The 20,775-nt window shown below is 38.4% G+C and overlaps 3 non-coding genes across 3 annotated transcripts; all 3 read right to left on the bottom strand.

Moving 5' to 3' along the window:
• Positions 1-13,805: 13,805 nt before the first annotated feature.
• On the bottom strand, positions 13,806-13,877 carry TRNAE-CUC (transfer RNA glutamic acid (anticodon CUC)). Its single transcript has one exon. It is a non-coding gene; the product is annotated as a tRNA-Glu (tRNA).
• Positions 13,878-15,510: 1,633 nt separating this feature from the next.
• Positions 15,511-15,582, bottom strand: TRNAE-CUC (transfer RNA glutamic acid (anticodon CUC)). The gene has a single exon. It is a non-coding gene; the product is annotated as a tRNA-Glu (tRNA).
• Positions 15,583-17,605: 2,023 nt separating this feature from the next.
• Positions 17,606-17,677, bottom strand: TRNAE-CUC (transfer RNA glutamic acid (anticodon CUC)). Its single transcript has one exon. It is a non-coding gene; the product is annotated as a tRNA-Glu (tRNA).
• Positions 17,678-20,775: the final 3,098 nt, after the last annotated feature.

Genomic DNA, 20,775 nt, shown 5'->3' with positions numbered 1-20,775 from the left:
AGTACCATATTTTTGACTTTTACTCCTTGTAAGTTGATATTATATTTCTTCTCTTACCATGGTCGGGTTTTTATTTCCATGTTGCTCACTCATGTAGATCACTATCTTTCGTAGGATAAAATTGTGAAATCAATGGAAGATTAGCATAACTTGGAAAGGGATCTGTGCTTACCTGTGAGGTGTGGGTCTCGTATGCTTTTATTTTAAATGTATTGGATGAGTTTGATTTGCGTAAAGGTAAAGGAACTGTGAAACATTTGGATAAAATGCGTGACATGGAATTACTGACGATTACATCGTGTGCCAGAAGTCTGTCAGAAGTTAAGAATCATGTTAAACTTCTTCCTAAAATCATGGCAGACTAGACCCAACAAAAAATCTTTCCATGTCTGCTGAATAACGGAAGAATTTGTTGAAAGTACAATAGGAAGGTACAGCATCGGCCCCGCGGTACGCCCCACGGACACAACGCTGCTTGGTCGAGCTAAGTAACTTTGAGTTTTATATCTCTTTATCAAGACCTTATTCTTTAGCTTAATTGCTTCAGCAATTTACGACATCCGTCTCTCCAGTGCCACCGCTACAGAACCAATCGGAATTTCGGGAGAAGCACGGGGAGTCCTGATGACGTCACCAAAGGTGCCACGCCTCCCTTGGTTAGACCATCTTACGCAATATACCACAACGTTCTCTCTCCTAACCATTCGCTTTTTTTCTTTGGCTCCCCTCTCTTTCTCACTTTAAAAGAATAGACTTCAGCAAAATGAAAATATGACCTGAAATCCTGATGTAACTTTTGTCAAGAGGCTAGTATATGCCCCCCCACCTCTCCCCTATAGGTATAGCATAGAATTCTGTAATACCTTCTCTCTTCCTAAAATCTTGTATTACCGTTTTTTCTAAACATCTAAGTGGAACACTGCCTCTGAGCAGCAACTCATGTAACCGATATCACTGTGATAATACTGTGTTACTTATTCTTTCTACGTCCTCCCTCCCGCACCAGATCGCTCAGCATTGAAGCCTCGTCTGCGCAGAGAACCACATCGTTTGCTGCAGTGCACTCTGCCTCACTTCCTTTTCCATCTTCCGTGAGAACAAGAACAAGAACGGCGCCTGTGGCAATCGCTGGAACAATCCATCATATTCCGCGAAATGTTAAGTGTTTTTCAGTGTCCCCGCAGTGCACTCCTCTCATACCAGTCGAACGTAGGCCTACCTCTGTGACAATTTTTCTCACGAAATACCATAACGCACCCCGAGGGACACAGTCTTCCTTGCATTTTGTTGCCCACAGTCCGCCATACTTCCGTGGATCTATAGTGCTCCAAATGCACTGTATTACACCGTACTCTTCTCTGGTGACGTATTTAGTGCATAGAAAAATAAAGTCTGGATTCAGGCTATATTCATATATACACACATACGCATGAATATGTTTGTTTACATGACACAATTATGTGAAACGTAGAAGCTTATTAAGTTTTCATGATTCTTATTACTGTGACACGTTTTCTCTCTCTCTCTCTCTCTCTCTCTCTCTCTCTCTCTGTGTGTGTGTGTGTGTGTGTGTGTGTGTGTGATTAACATTGATTAGAGGCTAAATCTGATACCACTGCTGATCAACAAATGTTATTGATGGCGAGACGATTCCTTGCACGGGAAGCAACATATTTTTAAATTGCATTATTTCCTTGAGTGAACAAGCTGTGCTTAATTTATTATCAACACAATCTAATTAATTAAATAAATCTCGTATGGTCTAGTGGCTAGGATACGCGGCTCTCCCTCGCGAGGCCCGGGTTCGATTCCCGGCACGGGATGCATGATGGGTTTTATATTACATTTCCTTTATTATCTTGTTTTCATTTCCATTTCTGTCGCTTACTCGTGTAGATCAGTATTATTCGTTGCATAAAATCTAAATAACTTGAAAAGAAAACACTGTGGTAGGATTAGCACAGCTCGAAAAAGGTTCTGGATGCAACTGCGAGTGTCTGTGTTTAAACGTGTGGTTCTGTGGGTCTCGTATGTTTTTGCTTCGTGCGTATTACATGGGAGAGTTGGTTTGATTTGCGCTTTTGTGAAGGGAAATTTTATAGGATGCGTGAAATAGGATTGCTATGACTATTACATTATTAAGTTTTATGGTAACATTACAGAATTTTAGGATACGTGTTTGAAGCTTTCACACACGCGCGCGCACGCACACACACATATGTGTGTGTGTGTATTGATAGAAAAATGGACGCATGTAGATAAAGAGAGAGAGACACACATGAAAAGACACACATACTTCTTTTCGTAAATATAGACAATACATAAATATTTAATTTATTTATAGAAATGTTTATATTTATATGTATATATGAGGTCCCACTTGTTAGATGAGGGGGGGGGGATGCTATAATTCCACCATTGATCCTTATCTGAAAATTTATTCCTTCTTTTGCCCATTTCATCGTCAAATTTGATGAGTTACATCCTTCAAAGCTATTCGCTTCCAAATGCTCTTTCTGTTTCCTCTCTCTCTCTCTCTCTCTCTCTCTCTCTCTCTCTCTCTCTCTCTCTCTCTCTCTCTCTCTCTCTCTCTCTTGGAGAAATACGAAAAAAATAGGTCTATAGTTGGGAAATTCGAGGTCTCCAGCCCTCCATTACCACACAAAACTTGCAAAACATTTTTACCGTTATAAACAATTCGACAGACTGCTCTGGCTCAATATTCACAATAAATCAAACATAGATATGGCGAGAGAATCAGCGAGCATTTACCATATTCCACCAGTTTCGTAATGTCCGAGGTCCTTTGCTATGAAGCTGAGAAATTATTGTGGGAAGGAATAATTTTCTTCTATTCCTTTTTTTACCTCCGCCATAAAGGTATGTTTTTGGTAGTGATGGTTAGTTTGTTGGTTGTTTCGTTGGTTAGCTGAATAACTCAAAAAGTTATTTGTGTCAAAGCTATATTTTGATGCCATTAAACCTTACTCATTAGAGAAATTGCTTCTGCAGATCCAACTTCATCTTACGAGCAGCATTTACGACATCCGTCTCTACAGTGCCACCGCTACAGAACCAATTGGATAACCACATCGTTTACTACAGTGCACTCTACCTCGCTTCCTTTTCCATTCTCCAAGAGAACAAGAACAAGTTTTTCTCACTGTTCTCGTAGTGCACTCGTCTCATACTAGTTTCACGTAGGCCTACTGCTCTGTGACTCTCTTCCTAACGAAATGCTTGCACACTTTGAGGGATTCTTTTCAATTTAGAGGTTTTTTCCTTCTTTTTTGTTTCTTTCTTTCTTTTTCTTTCTTTTTTTTTCTTCTTTCTTTTTAGCAGTTGTCTCATACTTCCGTGTATCTAAAGTGCTCCAAATACACATTGTTATACCGTACACTTCTCTGATGACAAAATTATTGTTTAGAAAAGCCTGGCTGGATTTCGGGCTATATTTATACACACGCACGCGCGCTTATGAATGGTTGTCTTGACACAAATAAGTGAAATCATGACAGTGGTACCAGCTTTCCAATTATGATTAGCATTAATTAGAGGCTAAATCTGACACCACTGTTGGACAACACAAGCTGCTTTTGTGTTCAACATTTTAAAACCAAATAATGATACTTATTTAAACCAAATAATAATACAGATCCTCATGTGGCCTAGTGGCGAGACCCGCGTTCGATTCCTTGCACGAGAAGCAACTGATTTTAGAAATTGCATCATTTCCTTGCTTTGAATAGCCTGGGCTTCATTTGATTTTCATCTTGCTTGCTCGTTTGGCTCAGCGTTGTTTGCACAATTAATTCCGAATTACTGTTCAGACAAAAACAATCTGAAAAAGGCGGTAAAGTGATCGATCGGCATGGAAAGATAAAGTATTTGTCTGCATGTGTGTATGTGTTTTCTTTACTACGTTAATGTGACTCTATAAATATAATATATGCATCAAAGAAGGAACACTTATGCATTTAGCTTAGATGAAAGAAATGTGGAAACAAAGAATATATGCGAAGAAGATATTTATGAAACATTTACTATATTTTAGTTACATATTAAAGCTAATGTCTCTATCTAAAGTGATATGTATGCATTTATCGAAACAGGCTTATCCATTTGGGAAATAAAAACAATCATAATTTAGAAGAAACGTTGGTAATTCCGACCATGGCAAAATAACCTTAAGGATATAGAAGCTTAGTGAATAATAAACAATAATTGACAGGCTTAGTGAATGATAAGAAATAATTGCAATCCATGGGAAAAAAAAAGCCGTAAATGTTGACCTTAAGATTAAATTGGATCTGCTGAAGCAATTTCTCTAAAGAGCAAAGTTTAATAGCATCAAAATTTAGCTTAGACAACTCAGGTAAAATATGAAAAACTTTAGTTATTCTGCCAACCAAACAACCAACCTTTTTACCAAAAGTTTAATAAAGCAAATAGATAAGGAAATAGATTATGCTAAAAAGTAGAACAAAAATAGTTACTTGGCAACGTTGTTTCCGTGGGGCGTACCGCGGAGCTGATGCTGTACCTTCCTGTTGTACTTTCGATAAACTTTACCACTATTCAGCAGACATGCTAAGTTTTTTGTCTGCTCTGGTGTTACATCCATGCTAATGCTTTGACAAGGCGGATGAATAGGTCTGTGTCAGGATTTTGGAAAGATGTTTAACATGATACTCAACTTCTGACAGCCTTTCCTTATTTTAGCACAGGACATAATAGTCATAGTAATCCCATGTCACGCCTTTTATCAAGACTCGCAGTTGCATCCAGAAATTTTCCAAACTATGCTAATCTTACCACTGATTTCAGTCTTTTGTTTTCGTTATTTATGTTTTATCTTACGAATGGTAGTGATCTGCATGAGTAAACAACTTGGAAATAGAAAGCCAACCAAGGTAAGATATAAAATAAATTATAAAAATATACTCATGTCCCGTGCCGGGAATTGAACCCGGGACTCGCGGCTGAGAGCCACGTGTCCTATCCACTAGACCACACTGGATTAACTTACTTTAGAAGGTTGTGCTTATGATATCATTGAACCTGTGATCAGATGTGGTATCAGATCCCGTGACTCGTTAGATGGGGGGGAGGGGGAGAGGTGCCATAATTTTTCCACCATTGATCCTTATCGGAAAATTTCTTCCTTCGTTTGCCCATTTTATCGTCAAATTAGATGTGCTACATCCTTCAAAGCTATTTTCAGGCAGCGAACTGCGTTTCATAATGCTCTTTCTCTTAGCATATTTCTTTCCCTCTTCGAGAATTAGCAAAACAATTTAGAAATCTGCAGTTGGGAAATTCACCTTTCGTAATGCTCGAGGTTCTCAGCCAATCCGATGCCAAATAGCTAAGAAATTATTGTATATTTTTTTTTCTTGTGGGTATTTAGTTTCTAATCATATGGATTAGCGTGTATAGATACATACACACATCAATTTAGAGATACAAGCCTCTAATATATAGCCTAAAATATAGTAATTATCTAAATATATTTTTTCCTGTTTTTCATGTCTTTAGTGTTTGATATAACTGAGACCTAAATATTATGCAGGAATCATACAACAATTTTCGCATATATCTTCGTTTTTGTATTTCATTGACTTGCAAATGTCAACATTAATCTCGTATGAGACAAGCGCACTTCGGGGACAGTGAAACGTTGTTCCGACTGCAACAAAAAACACTTAACATTTCGCGGAATATGATGGATTGTTCCAGCGATTGCGTTCTTGTTCTTACTCTCATGGAATATGGAAAAGGAAGTGAGGTAGTGTGCACTGCAACAAACGATGTGGTTCTCTGTGCAGACGAGGCTTCAATGCTGAGTGATCTAGTGGCTGGTGCGGGAGGGAGGACGGAAAAAGAATGAATAACACGGTATTATCACAGTGATATCGGCAAGGTGTGTGATTGGCCAGGTAGTGTTCCCTTTATATATTGAGAAAACGGTAATCCAACAAAGTTTTATACAGAGAGAGAAGGTATTGCATAATTCCATGTTATGGCGGTGGGGGGGGGATGTGTTGGGGGGGCTACCCTAGCCTCTAGACAAAAGTAACATCAGGTCATTTTTTCACTATACTGGAGTCTATTCTTTTGAAGGAAGAGGGGGATGGGGAAGCAAAGAATAAAAAGAAATGAATAAGAGAGAGAACGTGGCATTTTCCGTAAGATGGTCTAACCAAGGGAGGTGTGGCCCCTTCGGTGACGTCATCAGGACTCCCCGTGCTTCCCCTGAAATTCCGATTGGTTCTGTAGCGGTGGCACTGTAGAGACTGGTCGTAAATGCTGCTCTTAAGATTAACTTGAATCTGCTGAAGCAATATCTCTAGAGAGTAGGCTTTAATGGCATCAAAATTTAGCTTAGATATTTTTTAGCTATTCTCTTCGCCAACGAATCAAAGAAAACTAACCAACGCTACTAAAAACAAAAAGGAACATACAAAAAAATAAATCCCTTCACATAATAATTTCTCAGATATATGGCTGAGAACCTCGGGCATTACAGAAACTGGGAGAATATGGAAAAATCTGGCTGATTCTCTCGCCAGCGACCGGCTGTGTTTGATTCATTGTGAATAATGTCTATCTGGTAATTCATCAGTGACTTTTAAGACCGTTAGAACATAATCGATGTTAACCCATTCACGAAGTTGGTAGAGAGGGAACGACGAGAGGAACCAGACGGAAATAAAGAAGGGAGGAATGGCGATTTCACAATAGTAACTCTGTTTCCGCTGATTGTTTGTAGAGTAGATTGAGTAGTCGTCTGTCAAATTGTTTAAAAGGGTAATAATGCTTTTTGTGTTAATGGCGGACTGCAGACCTCGAATGTCCCAACTAGAGACGTAATTTCTTTCTCTTTTTTCTTGAAAAGGGAAAATATATGCCAACGGAAGGAGCACTTGGAAGCGCAGTTTGCTGTCTCAAAATACCTTTGAAGGATGTAGCATATCTAATTTGACGATAAAATGGGCAAACGAAGGAAGAAATTCTCTGATAAGGATCAATGGTGGAGAGATTTTGGCACCTCCCCCCCCCCCACCTCCCATACAATACGTCGCAGTATCTCATACCTTTTCTGATCACAGGTTAAATCTTATCATAAGCACAACCTCACCTAACATGAATCCAGTGTGGTCTAGTGGTTAGGATACGTGGCTTTCAGCCGCAAGTCCCGGGTTCGATTCCCGGCACGGGAAATCAATTAAGCATTTTACTGTATTTTATACCTAACCTTGGTTGGGTTTCTCTTTCCAAGTTTCTTATTCATGTAGATCATTCTAACTCAAAGGATAAAACATAAAGAATTCAAAACAAAACACTGAAATCCGTGGTAAGATTAGCGTAACGGAAAAGTTTCTGGATGCAACTGCGAGTCTGTGCTTACTTGTGAGACTGTGTGGGTCTCGTATGCTTTTACTTTCTACGTATCAGATGAGAGAGTTTGACGCGTAAATGTGAAGAGAATTATGAAACATGAAAAAATGCGTGACATGAGATTATTATAACTATTATGTCGCGGGTTAAAACATGGAAAGTCTGTCAGAATTTAGGTATTATGTTAATAATCTTTCTAAAATCCTGAAAAAAACTGTTTCCAAGTTGTCAAAGCATTACTATGGCTGTAACACTAGAGCCGACAAAAGTATTTCCATTTCCTACAGCTCCCTTGGCTAGATCACGTTTTACGGTAAATTCTACAATGTTCTCTCTCATTCACCTTTCTTTTGCCTCCCCCCCCCCCACCTCTCTCTCTCTTACTCATTGAGTCCTTGCCTTCTCTCTCTCTTCCTGCCTATCTTTCTCTCATATACCAATTCCTATATTGGCTAATTTATCCATTCTGCCATCCACTCTTACTTTTATCCACCCACTCTATTTAATTTCATTCATTTACCCTCCTTCTTTAATTTCAGTCGACTAATATTAATATCAATTTCTATCTGATCCTTACGGACCTGAAACCCTTCCATGGACCCCAAGGTAAGAGCCCCGGTCTAGAGGCTGGCTCCCCCCCCCCCCTCAGGATTTATTTGATAGCTCCTCTCTCTTCCTAAAATCTTGTGAGATGATCGTTTTATTAACATCTAAATGGAACACTTCCTCTGAGCAACAACTTACGTAACCGATATCACTGTGATAATACCGTGTTATTTATTCTTTCTACGTCCTCCCTCCCGCACCAGATCGCTCAGCATTTAAGCCTCGTCTGCGCAGAGAACCACGTCGTTTGCTGCAGTGCACTCTACCTCACTTCTATTTCCATCTTCCATGAGAACAAGAACAAGAACGCAATCGCTGGAACAATCCATCATATTCCGCGAAATGTTAAGTGTTTTTTGTTGCAGTCAGAACAACGTTTCACTGTCCCCGAAGTGCGCTTGTCTCATACCAGATTAATGTAGACATTTGCAAGTCAATGAAATACAAAAACGAAGATATATGCGAAAATTCCTGTATAATTTCTGCATAATATTTAGGTCTCAGTTATATCAAACACTATAGACATAAAAAACAGTAAAAAATATATATATATACATGCATAGTTAACTATATTAATTTAATACACAAGTATTTTTGTAAGCTATGGAATGCAGGTGTTAAGAAGTAAATGAATTGTTACTCAAAATTCAGGCAAATAATATTATTAACGAAATCAAGACCAATTGGGGTAGAGTAAAGAGGGTAATGAGGTTCCTCCCGCCCCCCCCCCCCAGAAAAAAAAAATCCTTTATACAATAATTCCTTAGCTATTTGGCGTCGGATTGAGTGAGAACCTCGGGCATTACGAAACGGGGAAATATCGTCAATAGTAGTTGGGGGGGGGGGGTGCAAGGGGCCAGACCTCGAATTTCACAACTCCAGATTTCTAATTTGATGATAAAATGGGCAAAGGAAGAAATTCTCTGACAAGGATCAATGGTGGAGAGATTATGCGCCCCCCCCCCCCCCATCTAATAAGTCATGGTATCTGATACCATTTCTGATCACAGGTTAATATTTTATCTTCAGCACAACGTCAACTTTTAAATAATCCAGTGCAGTCTAGTGGTTAGGATACGCGGATTTCAGTCGTGAGTCCCGGGTTCGATTCCCGGCACGGGATAAAATCCAGGTGCTTTTCATATCTTACCTTGGTTTGGTTTCCATTTCCAAGTTGCTTACTCATGTACATCAGTATTGCTTGAAGAATAAATTAAAAAAAAAAAAATCACTGTGAAATCAGTGGTAAGATTAGCATAAACATCTTTCTAAAATCCTGACAAAGACCTCTGTTTCCAAGTTGCCAAAGTATTAGTATGGATGTAACACGAGAGCAGACAAAAGTCTTTCCATGGCTGTCAAATGAGTCGTGCTACATCCTTCCAAGCTATTTTGAGACAGCGAACTCCGCTTCCAAATGCTCTTTCTGTCGCCATATTTATTTCCCTCTTCCAGAAATAGGAGAAAGAATTTTGTAGTTGGGAAATTCGAGGTCTGCAGCCGGCCATTAACAAAAAAAAAATGAAATAAATAAATAAAAATAAAAATTGCAAAGCATTATTACCCTTACTATAAGTTTGCCAGACGACTATTCATTTTGTTATTGTAAAATCGCCATTCCTCCCTTTATTACCGTCTGGTTCCTCTCGTCGTTCCCTCTCTACCAACTTCATAAATGGGTTCGCATCGTTTGTGTTCTAACGCTTATAAATGTCACCGATGAATTCCAAAATACAGAATTAGTATTACGTAAATAATTTTTAAAAATTTAACGGAAGAGGCAGGTGACCCCCCCCCTCCCCCCTGACTACTCATTGGCTCTATATTCACAATAAATCAAACACAGCCGGTTGCTGGCGACAGAATCAACGAGAATTTACCAAATTTCACCAGTTTCGTTATGCACGAATTTAGCATATATCTGAGAAAGTAGTGAAGGAATTCTTTTCTTTTCTATGCTCCTATTTTACCTTCACCAAGAAGGTCAATTTTGGTAGTGTTGGTTAGTTTGTTTGTCGGTTGATTGTTTGGCAGAATAACTCAAAAAGGACTAAGCTAATTTTTGATGCCATTAAACCTTACTCTTTAGAGATATTACTTTTGCGGATAAAAGTTCATCTTAAGAGCAGCATTTACGACATCCGTAAGACGCAAAATACCACAACGTTCTGTCTCCTATTCGTTTGTTATTTTTCTTCTTTTGCCCCCCTCCCCTCCCTTCAAAAGAATAGACTTCAGCAAAATGAAAATATAACCTGAATTCCTGTTACTTTTCTCTGGAGGCTAAGAAAGCTAGAATTATGTAATACTTCCTGTCTTCCTAAAATCTTGTAAGATTACCTATAGCTATCAAAAATCTAAATGGAACCTGGTGCCTGGCCAATCACACACCTTACTGATATCACTGTGATAATACCGTGTTATTTATTCCTTTTATGTCCTACCTCCCGCACCAGCCACTAGATCGCTCAGCATTTAAGCCTCGTCTGCACAGAGAACCACATCGTTTGCTGCAGTGCACTCTTCCTCACTTCCTTTTCCTTCTTCCATGAGAACAAGAACAAGAACGGCGTCTGTGGCAATCGCTGGAACAATCCATCATATTCCGCGAAATGTTAATTGTTTTTTGTTGCACTCGAAAGAACGTTTCACCATCCCCGTATTGCACTTGTTTCGTACCAGTTTAACGTAGGCCTACTTCCCTGTGACCTTCCCCACGAAATACTTTAACTCGCCCCGAGGGACACAATTTCTTTGTATTTTGATGCAATTTCCTCAGTGCCCGCAGTCCGTCATGCTTCGTGAGTCTAAAAACCTCCAAATGCACTGTATTACACCGTACACTACTCTGATGACATTTAGAGTAAGGAAAACGGCTTGTTTTCTACATACACACGTGCTCACGCAGATGTATGTTTGCCTGACGCAAATACGTGAGACATGTGGAATCTTATTAAGATTTCATTATTCTAATTACTGTGGCACCAAATCTTTTTTGCGTGTGACTAATAGAGGCTAAATCTGATCCCACAGCTGGGCAACACATGCTGCTTTTATTTTCAACATAATTAAAACACAAAAAATCTTATGTCGGCTAGTGGCGAGACCCGCGTTCGATTCCTTGCACGCGAAACAACGGATTTTATAAACTGCATTATTTCCTTCCTTTGAAAAATAACCTTGGCTTCATTTGATTTCCATCTTGCTTGCTCGTTTGGCTCAGCCTCATTTGCATATTTACTTCCGAATTACTTTTTAAACGAAAGGAATCTGAAACAGCTGGTAAAGTGATCGATTTGCATGGAAACATATAGTGTGTATGTCTGTGAATGTGTATGTATGTCTCATTACTACGTTCATGTGTGCCTATAGGTATAAAATATGTATTAAAAAAATAAGGCTTTTGTGTTAAGCTTAGCTGAGGGGTATATGTGAAAATTCATATATTATCCCTGCATTATATTTAGATCTCAGTTGCATTAAACACTAAACAAATAAAAAAAAAAATCAGATAGAAGATGTATATGAACCATTAAGTATAATTAAGGCTACATATTAGAAGCTTGTGTCTCTATCTAAATTGATAAGTTTGTAAGTATCTAAACCCTAAATATCAAATATCCATATGATAATTAGAAACTAAATACCCACAAGAAAAGGTTAGAATACAGGATAAACACTGGTAATTCCGACCATAGCGAAGTAATGTTAAGGATATAAAAGCTTAATGAATAATAAGAATATTTCATGTGCATTTTTTTTTTTTTTTTTTTTTTTTTTTTAATGTTATAGAGTGCAGGCGTTCAGAAGTAAATGGAATTGTTATTCAGGAAAATAGCAAGATAAGTAACAAAATCAAGACCAATGGGGGTAGACGGAAGAGGGTAATGAGATCCCTTTCCCCTAGAAAAAGAAGGAAAAAACAATCCTTCAGAAAATAATTTCCTAGCTATTTGGCGTCGGATTGGCTGAGAACCTCGGGCTCTACGAAGCTGGGGGAATGTGGTAAATTCTCGCTGATTCTCTCGCCAGCAACCGGCCGTGTTTGATTTATTGTGAATAAAGAGCCAGTTGAGTAGTTCAGGGGGCAAGGCGGGTGTCAGAGTCCACTTGCCTAGTTTGTTAAGATTAATATTTCCTGTTTCAAAATAGGGTTGAAGGATGGATGTAGTACATCTAATTTGACGATTAAATCGGCAAACAATGGTAGGAAATTTCCGAAAAGGATCAATGATGGAGAGATTAAGAACCCTCCCCCCCCCTCTCATGTAACAAATGGGATCTGAAACCATTTCTGATCACCGGTTAAACATTCTTAGCACAACGCTGTACATCAAGTAAATCCACTGTGGTCTAGTGGTTAGGATACGTGGTTCTCAGCCGTGAGTCCCGGGTTCGATTCCCGGCATGGAAATGTTTACAGCTTTTATATATTTTATATCTTACCATGGTTGGGCTTCTATTTCCAAGTTGCTTACTCATATATATCAGTATTATGCAAAGGATAGAATATAACCAAAATTTATCAATGAGAAAAAATTAGACATTCCCTGTTTCTCAATCCCCGAGGTTCTCAGCCAATCCGATGCCAAATAGCTAAGAAACTAATGTTTTGAAGGAGTGTTATTTTTTTCTTCTTTTCTTTTTATTAGTGGGGAAGGGGTTCTCATCATTCTCTTTCAGCTACCCCTAATTTCCTTCTCTGTTATTGATCTTAGTAAAGTAAAAAAAAAAAAAAAAAAAGACTAAACAACACGGTATTATCACAGTGATATTGGTAAGGTGTTATTGGACAGGCAGTGTTCCATTCAGATGTTTAGAAAGCGGTAATATCACAAGGTTTTAGGCAGAAAGAGGAGGTATTGCATAATTCTATGCTATGTCATTTGTGAGAGTGGGAGGGGGGTGCCTATCCTAGCCTGTAGACAAAAGTAACATCAGGATTTCAGGTCATATTTTCATTTTGCTAAAGTCTGCTTTTTGAATGGAGAGAGAGGGGGAGGCAACGAATAAAAAAGAGCGAATGAATAAATGAGAGAACGTTGTGGAATTTTGAGTAAGACGGTCTAACCAAGGGAGGTGTGGTACCTTTGGTGACGTCATCAAGACCCCGTGCTTCTCCCGAAATTCCGATTGGTTCTGTAGCGGTGGCACTGTAGAGACTGGTCGTAAATGCTGTTCTTAAGATTGACTTGAATCTGCTAAAGCAATATCTCTGAAAAGTAAGATATTTGTAAGATAAAAAGTAAAAAATAAAGTTACTTAGCTTGACCAAGCAACGTTGTTTCCATGGGGCATACTGTGGGGCCGCTGCTGTAACGTCCTACTGTACTTTCAGCAAATTCTTCCGTTATTCAGTCGGCTCTTGTGTTACATCCATACTAATGCTTTGACAACTTGAAAACAGAGGTCTGACAGGATTTTAGTAAGAAGTTTATCATTATTCATAACTTCTGACAGACTTTCCTTATTTCAACACGGGACAAAATCAGTGATTCCGTGTCACGCATTTTATGAATATGCTTCACAATGCGCTTCACATTCGCGCAAATCAAACTCTCATTTAATTCTTATAAAGTAAAAGCATACGAGACCCACACAATCCCACAAGTAAGCACAGACACTCGCAGTTGCATCCAGAAACTTTACCAAACTATGCTAATCTTTCCACTGGTTTCAGAATATTGCTTTAAAGTCATTTATATTTCATCCTTCGAATAAAACTGATTTCCATGAGTAAGAAACTTGGAAAGAGAAACCCAACCAAGGTAAGTTATAAAATAAAATCTACCCTAGATGTCCCGTGCCGGGAATTGAACCCGGGACTCGTGGCTGAGAGCCACGTGTCCTAACCACTAGACCACACTGGATTTACTTTCAACGGAAGGTTGTGCTTATGATATCATTTAACCTGTGATCAGAAGTGATATCAGATCCCACGACTTGTTAGATGGGGGGGAGGGGGGGAGGGGGAGAGGTGCCATAATTTCTCCACCATTGATCCTTATTAGAAAATTTCTTCCTTCGTTTGCCCATTTTAGCGTCAAACTAGATGTGCTACATCCTTCAAAGCTATTTTCAGACAGCGAACTGCGTTTCATAATGCTCTTTCTCTTAGCATATTTCTTTCCCTCTTCGAGAATTAGCAGAAACAATTTAGAAATCTCCAGTTAGGAAATTCGAGGTCTGGCCCCTGGCACCCCCCCCCCCCAAACTACTATTTACCATATTCTGTTTCGTAATGCCCGAGGTTCTCAGCCAATCCGATGCCAAATAGCTAAGGAATTATTGTATAAAGGATTTTTTTTAGGGGGTAGGGACCTCATTACCCTCTTTATTCTACCCCAATTGGTATTGATTTTGTTATCAATCATTATTTTCCTGAAGTTTGAGTAACAATTAATTTACTTCTTAACGCCTGCACTCCATAGCTGACAAAAATAATTGCCCATTAAATTAATATAGTTATTTATCTATTTATATTTTTTACTGTTTTTCATGTCTACAGTGTTTGAAATAACTGAGATCTAAACATAATGCAGGAATTATACAAGAATTTTCTCATGTATCCTTGTTTTTGTATTTCTTTGACTTGCAAATGTCTACATTAATCTGGTATGAGACAAGCGCACTTCGGGGACAGTGAAACGTTCCGACTGCAGCAAAAAACATTTAGCCATTCGCGGAATATGATGGACTGTTCCAGCGATTGCGTTCTTGTTCTTGTTCTCATGGAAGATGGAAAAGGAAGTGTGGTAGAGTGCACTGCAACAAACGATGTGGTTCTCTGTGCAGACGAGGCTTCAATGCTGAACGATCTAGTGGCTGGTGCGGGAGGGAGGACGTAGAAAGTAAATAGCACGGTATTATCACAGTGTTATCGGTAAGATGTTCTATTTTGATGATTAGAAAATGGTAACCTCGCAATATTTTAGGAAAAGAGGAGGTATTACATATTTCTGTTATAACATGGGGGGGGGGGGGGGTGACGCCGCATATCCAAGCTTATAGACAAAAGTAACATAAGGATTCTAGGTCGTATTTTCTTTTTGCTTGTCTATTTTTTTGAAAGGAGAAGGAGTGAAAGAGGCAAATTCTTCTGGAAAAAAATTGTGTCGGCTCTAGTGTCACATCCATACTAATGCTTTGACAACATGGAAACACAGGTCTTTCTCAGGAATTTAGAAAAATGTTTATGATAATTAACTTCTCAGACTTTCCTTATTTTAGCACACGATATAATAGTCATAAGAAGTCCATATCACGAATTTATCAAAATGTATCACAGTTTTCTTTACATTTACACAAATAAAACTGTAATATAATACATATCAAGTAAAAGCATGCAAGCTGTGCTAATCTCACCACTGATTTTTTTTTTTTTTTTTTTTTTTTTGTTCTTTATGTTTCATCCTTCGCATAATAATGGTGCATAAATAAGCAACTTGGAAATGAAACACAACTAAGATAAGATATAAGACAACATAAAAGATAATGGGTAATATCCCGTGCCGGGAATCGAACCCGGGCCTCGCGGGTGAGACCCGCGTATCCTAGCCACTAGACCACACTGGAGTTCTTAAATTTTGAAGATTGTGCATATAAAAACATAAACATGATCAGTAATGGTATCGGATCACATGATTTGTTAGATCGTGTGTGTGTGTGGGGGGGGGGGGAGTGCCATAATCTCTCCACCATTGATCCTTGTCAGAAAAATTCTTTCCTTTTGCCCATTTGATCGTCAAATTAGATGTGCTACATCCTCCAAAGCTATTTCGAAACAGCGAACTGCGCCTTCAAAGGCTCTTTCTGTTGCCAATTTCTTTCCTCGAGAAATACCAGAAAGAATTTACAAGTCTGCAGTTGAGAAGTTCGAGGTCTGCATCCCGCCATTAACACAAAAATAACTTTTGGCAGACTTCATTTTCAATAAAACTGATGCTTTAATCTACACACATTCAGCGGAAACAGAGTTGCTATTGTAAAATCGCCATTCCTCCCTTCTTTATTTCCGTCTGGTTCCTCTTGTCGTTCCCTTTCTTCCAACTTCGTTAATGGGTTAGCATCGTTTGTGTTCTAACGTTCATAAAAGTCACCGACGAAGTGCTAAACAGAGAGTATTAAATCAACTTTACAAATCTTAACGGAGTGTACAGAAAAACCTGGCTGGGTTACATTTACAGACACGCACGCATATGAATGTTTGTCTGACACAAGTACGGGAAACATGTACAAGCATATTAAGATTTAATTATAATTACTGCGGCACCACCTTTTTGCATATGATTAGCATCAATCAGAGACTAAATCTGACACCACTGTTGGACAACACAAGCTGCTTTTGTGTCCAACATCTTTAAACCAAATAATGATACAGATCCTCATGTGGCCTGGTGGTGAGACCCGCGTTCGATTCCTTGCACGAGAAGCAACTGATTTTAGAAATTGCATCATTTCCTTGCTTTGAATAGCCTGGGCTTCATTTGATTTCCATCTTGCTTGCTCGTTTGGCTCAGCGTTGTTTACACAATTAATTCCGAATTACTGTTCAGACGAAAGCAATCTAAAAAAGGCGGTAAAGTGATCGATCGGCATGGAAAGATAAAGTGTTTGTCTGAATGTTTGTATGTGTGTTCTTTACTACGTTAATGTGACTCTGTAAATATATGCTTTATAGAAGGAAGACCTGCATTTAGCTTAGATGGAAGACGTTTGCAAACCATTGAAATATGAAAACGAGGAAAAGGTTTAGTGAATAATAAGAAATAATTGCACGTTACCATTATTACTAAGGCAATGGGGGTAACTGATGCAATCCTAGAAAAAAAAATCGATTGGTTTTGCAATCTGTAGAGACGGATGCCGTAAATGCTGCTCTTAAGATAAACTTGGATCTGTTGAAGCAATTTCTTTAAAGAGTAAAGTTCAATAGCATCAAAATTTAGCTTAGATTTTTTAAGTTTTTCTACCAACTAAACAATCAACCTTTTAACCAAAAGTTTGATAAAAAAAATAATAATAAATAAATAAATAAATAAATAAATAGAAATAGATAAAAATAGCTACTTTCCACGACCAAGCAACGTAGATTCCGTGGCGTGTACCGCGGGGTCGATGCTGTACCTTCCTATTGTACTCCTGGAAAATTCTTCAGCAGGCATGGAAAGATTTTTTGTCGGCTCTAAGGTTGCATCCATACTAATGCTTTGACAACTCGGATAAATAGGTCTGTGTCAGGATTTTGGAAAGATGTTTAACATGATGCTCAACTTCTGACAGACTTTCCTTATTTTTGAACAGGACATAGTAATCCCATGTCACGCCTTTTATCAAAAGGTTTCCCAATTATCTTCATATTTACGCAGGTCAGACTTTCTCATCAAATAGGTATAAAGTAAATGCATACGAGACCCACACAATTTCACAAGAAAGACTCGCAGTTGCATCCAGAAACTTTTCCAAAGTATGCTAATCTCACTGATTTCATTTTGTTTTCGTTATGTTTTATCTTATGAATGATAGTGATCTGCGTGAGTAAACAACTTGGAAATAGAAACCCAACCAAAGTAAGATAAAAAACAAAAAATTCAATTCTGTCCCGTGCCGGGAATCGAACCCGGGACTCGCGGCTGAGAGCCACGTGTCCTAACCACTAGACCACACTGGATTTACTTACATTTGAAGGTTGTGCTTATTATATCATTTAACCTGTGATCCGAAGTGGTATTAGATCCCCTGATTTGTTATCTTTCCACCATTGATCCTTATCGGAAAATTTCTTCCTTCGTTTGCCCATTTTAGCGTCAAATTAGATGTGCTACATCCTTCAAAGCTATTTTCAGACAGCGAACTGCGTTTCATAATGCTCTTTCTCTTAGCATATTTCTTTCCCTCTTCGAGAATTAGCAGAAACAATTTAGAAATCTCCAGTTCAAAAATTCGAGGTCTGGCCCTGGCACCCCCCCCCCCCACTACTATTTACCATATTTCCTGTTTCGTAATGCCCGAGGTTCTCAGCCAATCCGATGCCAAATAGCTAAGAAATTATTGCATATTTCTAGGGCGGGGGATAGGGACCTCATTACTCTTTTTATTCCACCCCAATTGGTCTTGATTTTGTTATTGATATTATTTTCGTGAAGTTTGGGTAACAATTAATTTACTTCTTAACGCCTGCACTCCATAGCTTACAAAAATATTTGCCCATTAATTTAATATAGTTAATTATCCATTTATATTTTTTACGGTTTTATATAACTGAGATCTAAACATAATAAATCCTCGTTTTTGTATTTCATTGACTTGCAAATGTCTACATTAATCTGGTATGAGACAAGCGCACTTCGGGGACAGTGAAACGTTCCGACTGCAGCAAAAAACATTTAGCCATTCGCGGAATATGATGGACTGTTCCAGCGATTGCGTTCTTGTGCACTGCAGCAAACGACGTGGTTCTCTGTGCAGACGAGGCTTCAATGCTGAACGATCTAGTGGCTGGTGCGGAAGGGAGGATGTAGAAAGAATAAATAGCACGGTATTATCACTAAACCAAATAATAATACTTATTTAAACCAAATAATAATACAGATCCTCATGTGGCCTGGTGGCGAGACCCGCGTTCGATTCCTTGCACGAGAAGCAACTGATTTTAGAAATTGCATAATTTCCTTGCTTTGAATAGCCTGGGCTTCATTTGATTTCCATCTTGCTTGCTCGTTTGGCTCAGCGTTGTTTGCACAATTAATTCCGAATTACTGTTCAGACAAAAGCAATCTGAAAAAGGCGGTAAAGTGATCGATCGGCTTGGAAAGATAAAGTGTTTGTCTGAATGTGTGTATGTGTTTTCTTTACTACGTTAATGTGACTCTGTAAATATATGCTTTATAGAAGGAAGACTTCTGCATTTAGCTTAGATGAAAGACGTTTGTAAACCATTGAAATACGAAAATGAGGAATAGGTTTAGTGAATAATAAGAAATAATTGCACCAGTTACCATTATTACTAAGGCAATTCTAGAAAAAAAATCGATTGGTTTTGCAATCCGTAGAGACGGATGCCGTAAATGCTGCTCTTAAGATAAACTTGGATCTGTTGAAGCAATTTCTCTAAAGAGTAAATTTGAATAGCGTCAAATTTTAGCTTAGTCTTTTTAAGTTATTCTACCAACTAAACAACCAACCTTTTAACCAAAAGTTTGATTAAAAAATGATAATAATAAATAGATAAATAAATAAAAATAGATAAAAAAAAGCTACTTTCCTCGACCAAGCAACGTAGATTCCGTGGCGTGTACCGCGGGGTCGATACTGTACCTTCCTATTGTACTCCTGGAAAATTCTTCAGCAGGCATGGAAAGATTTTTTGTCGGCTCTAAGGTTGCATCCATACTAATGCTTTGACAACTCGGATAAATAAATTTACTTCACATTTACGCAGGTCAGACTTTCTCATCTAATAGGTATAAAATAAAATACGAGACCCACACAATTTCACAAGTAAGCACTGACTCGCAGTTGCATCCTGAAACTTTTCCAAACTATGCTAATCTTACCACTGATTTCATTTTGTTTTCGTTATTTATGTTCTATCGAATGATAGTGAGCTACGTGAGTAAACATCTTGGAAATAGACACCCAACCAAGGTAAGATATAAAATAAATCATAAAAAACATAGAATTATATCCCGTGCCGGGAATCGAACCCGGGACTCGCGGCTGACAGTCACGTATCCTAACCACTAGACCACACTGGATTTACTTGTGAGAGAAGGTTGTGCTTGTTATATCTTTTAACCTGTGATCAGAAGTGATATCAGATCCCCTGATTTGTTATCTTTCCACCATTGATCCTTATCGGAAAATTTCTTCCTTCGTTTGCCAATTTTATCGTCAAATTAGATGTGCTACATCCTTCAAAGCTATTTTCAGACAGCGAACTGCGTTTCATAATGCTCTTTCTCTAAGCATATTTCTTTCCCTCTTCGAGAATTAGGACAATTTAGAATCTCCAGTTGAAAAATTCTAGGTCTGGCCCCTGGCATCCCCCCCCCCCCCTACCTACTATTTACCATATTTCACCTTTCGAGGTTTTCAGCCAATCCGATGCCAAATAGCTAAGAATTTTTGGTATAAAAGATTTTTTTTTTCTAGGGCGGGGGATTGGGACCTCATTACTCTTTTTATTCCACCCCAATTGGTCTTGATTTTGTTATTAATATTATTTTCGTGAAGTTTGGGTAACAATTAATTTACTTCTTAACGCCTGCACTCCATAGCTTACAAAAATGATTGCCTGTTAGATTAATATAGTTAATTATCCATTTATATATATATATTTTACTGTTCTTCATTACATTGTTTGAAATAACTGAGATCTAAACATAATGCAGGAATTATATAAGAATTTTCGCATGTCTCCTTGTTTTTGTATTTCATTTATCTGCAAATGTCAACATTAATCTGGTATGAGACAAGCGCACTTCGGGGACAGTGAAACGTTGTTCTGACTGCAACAAAAACACTTAACATTTCGCGGTATATGATGAATTGTTCCAGATAGAGCTATAGACGCCGTTCTTGTTCTTGTTCTCATGGAAGATGGAAAAGGAAGTGAGGCAGAGTGCACAGCAGCAAACGATGTGGTTCTCTGTGCAGACGAGGCTTCAATGCTGAGCCATCTGGTGCGGGAGGGAGGATGTAGAAAGAATAAATAACACGGTATTATCACAGTGATATCGGTAACCTTTGATGACGTCATCAGGACTC

Source organism: Penaeus vannamei, chromosome 6, assembly GCF_042767895.1.
Source record: "Penaeus vannamei isolate JL-2024 chromosome 6, ASM4276789v1, whole genome shotgun sequence".
Lineage (NCBI taxonomy): Eukaryota > Metazoa > Arthropoda > Malacostraca > Decapoda > Penaeidae > Penaeus > Penaeus vannamei.
Note: the sequence above shows the minus strand (reverse complement) of the source record. Positions and strands in the feature narration are given on the sequence as shown.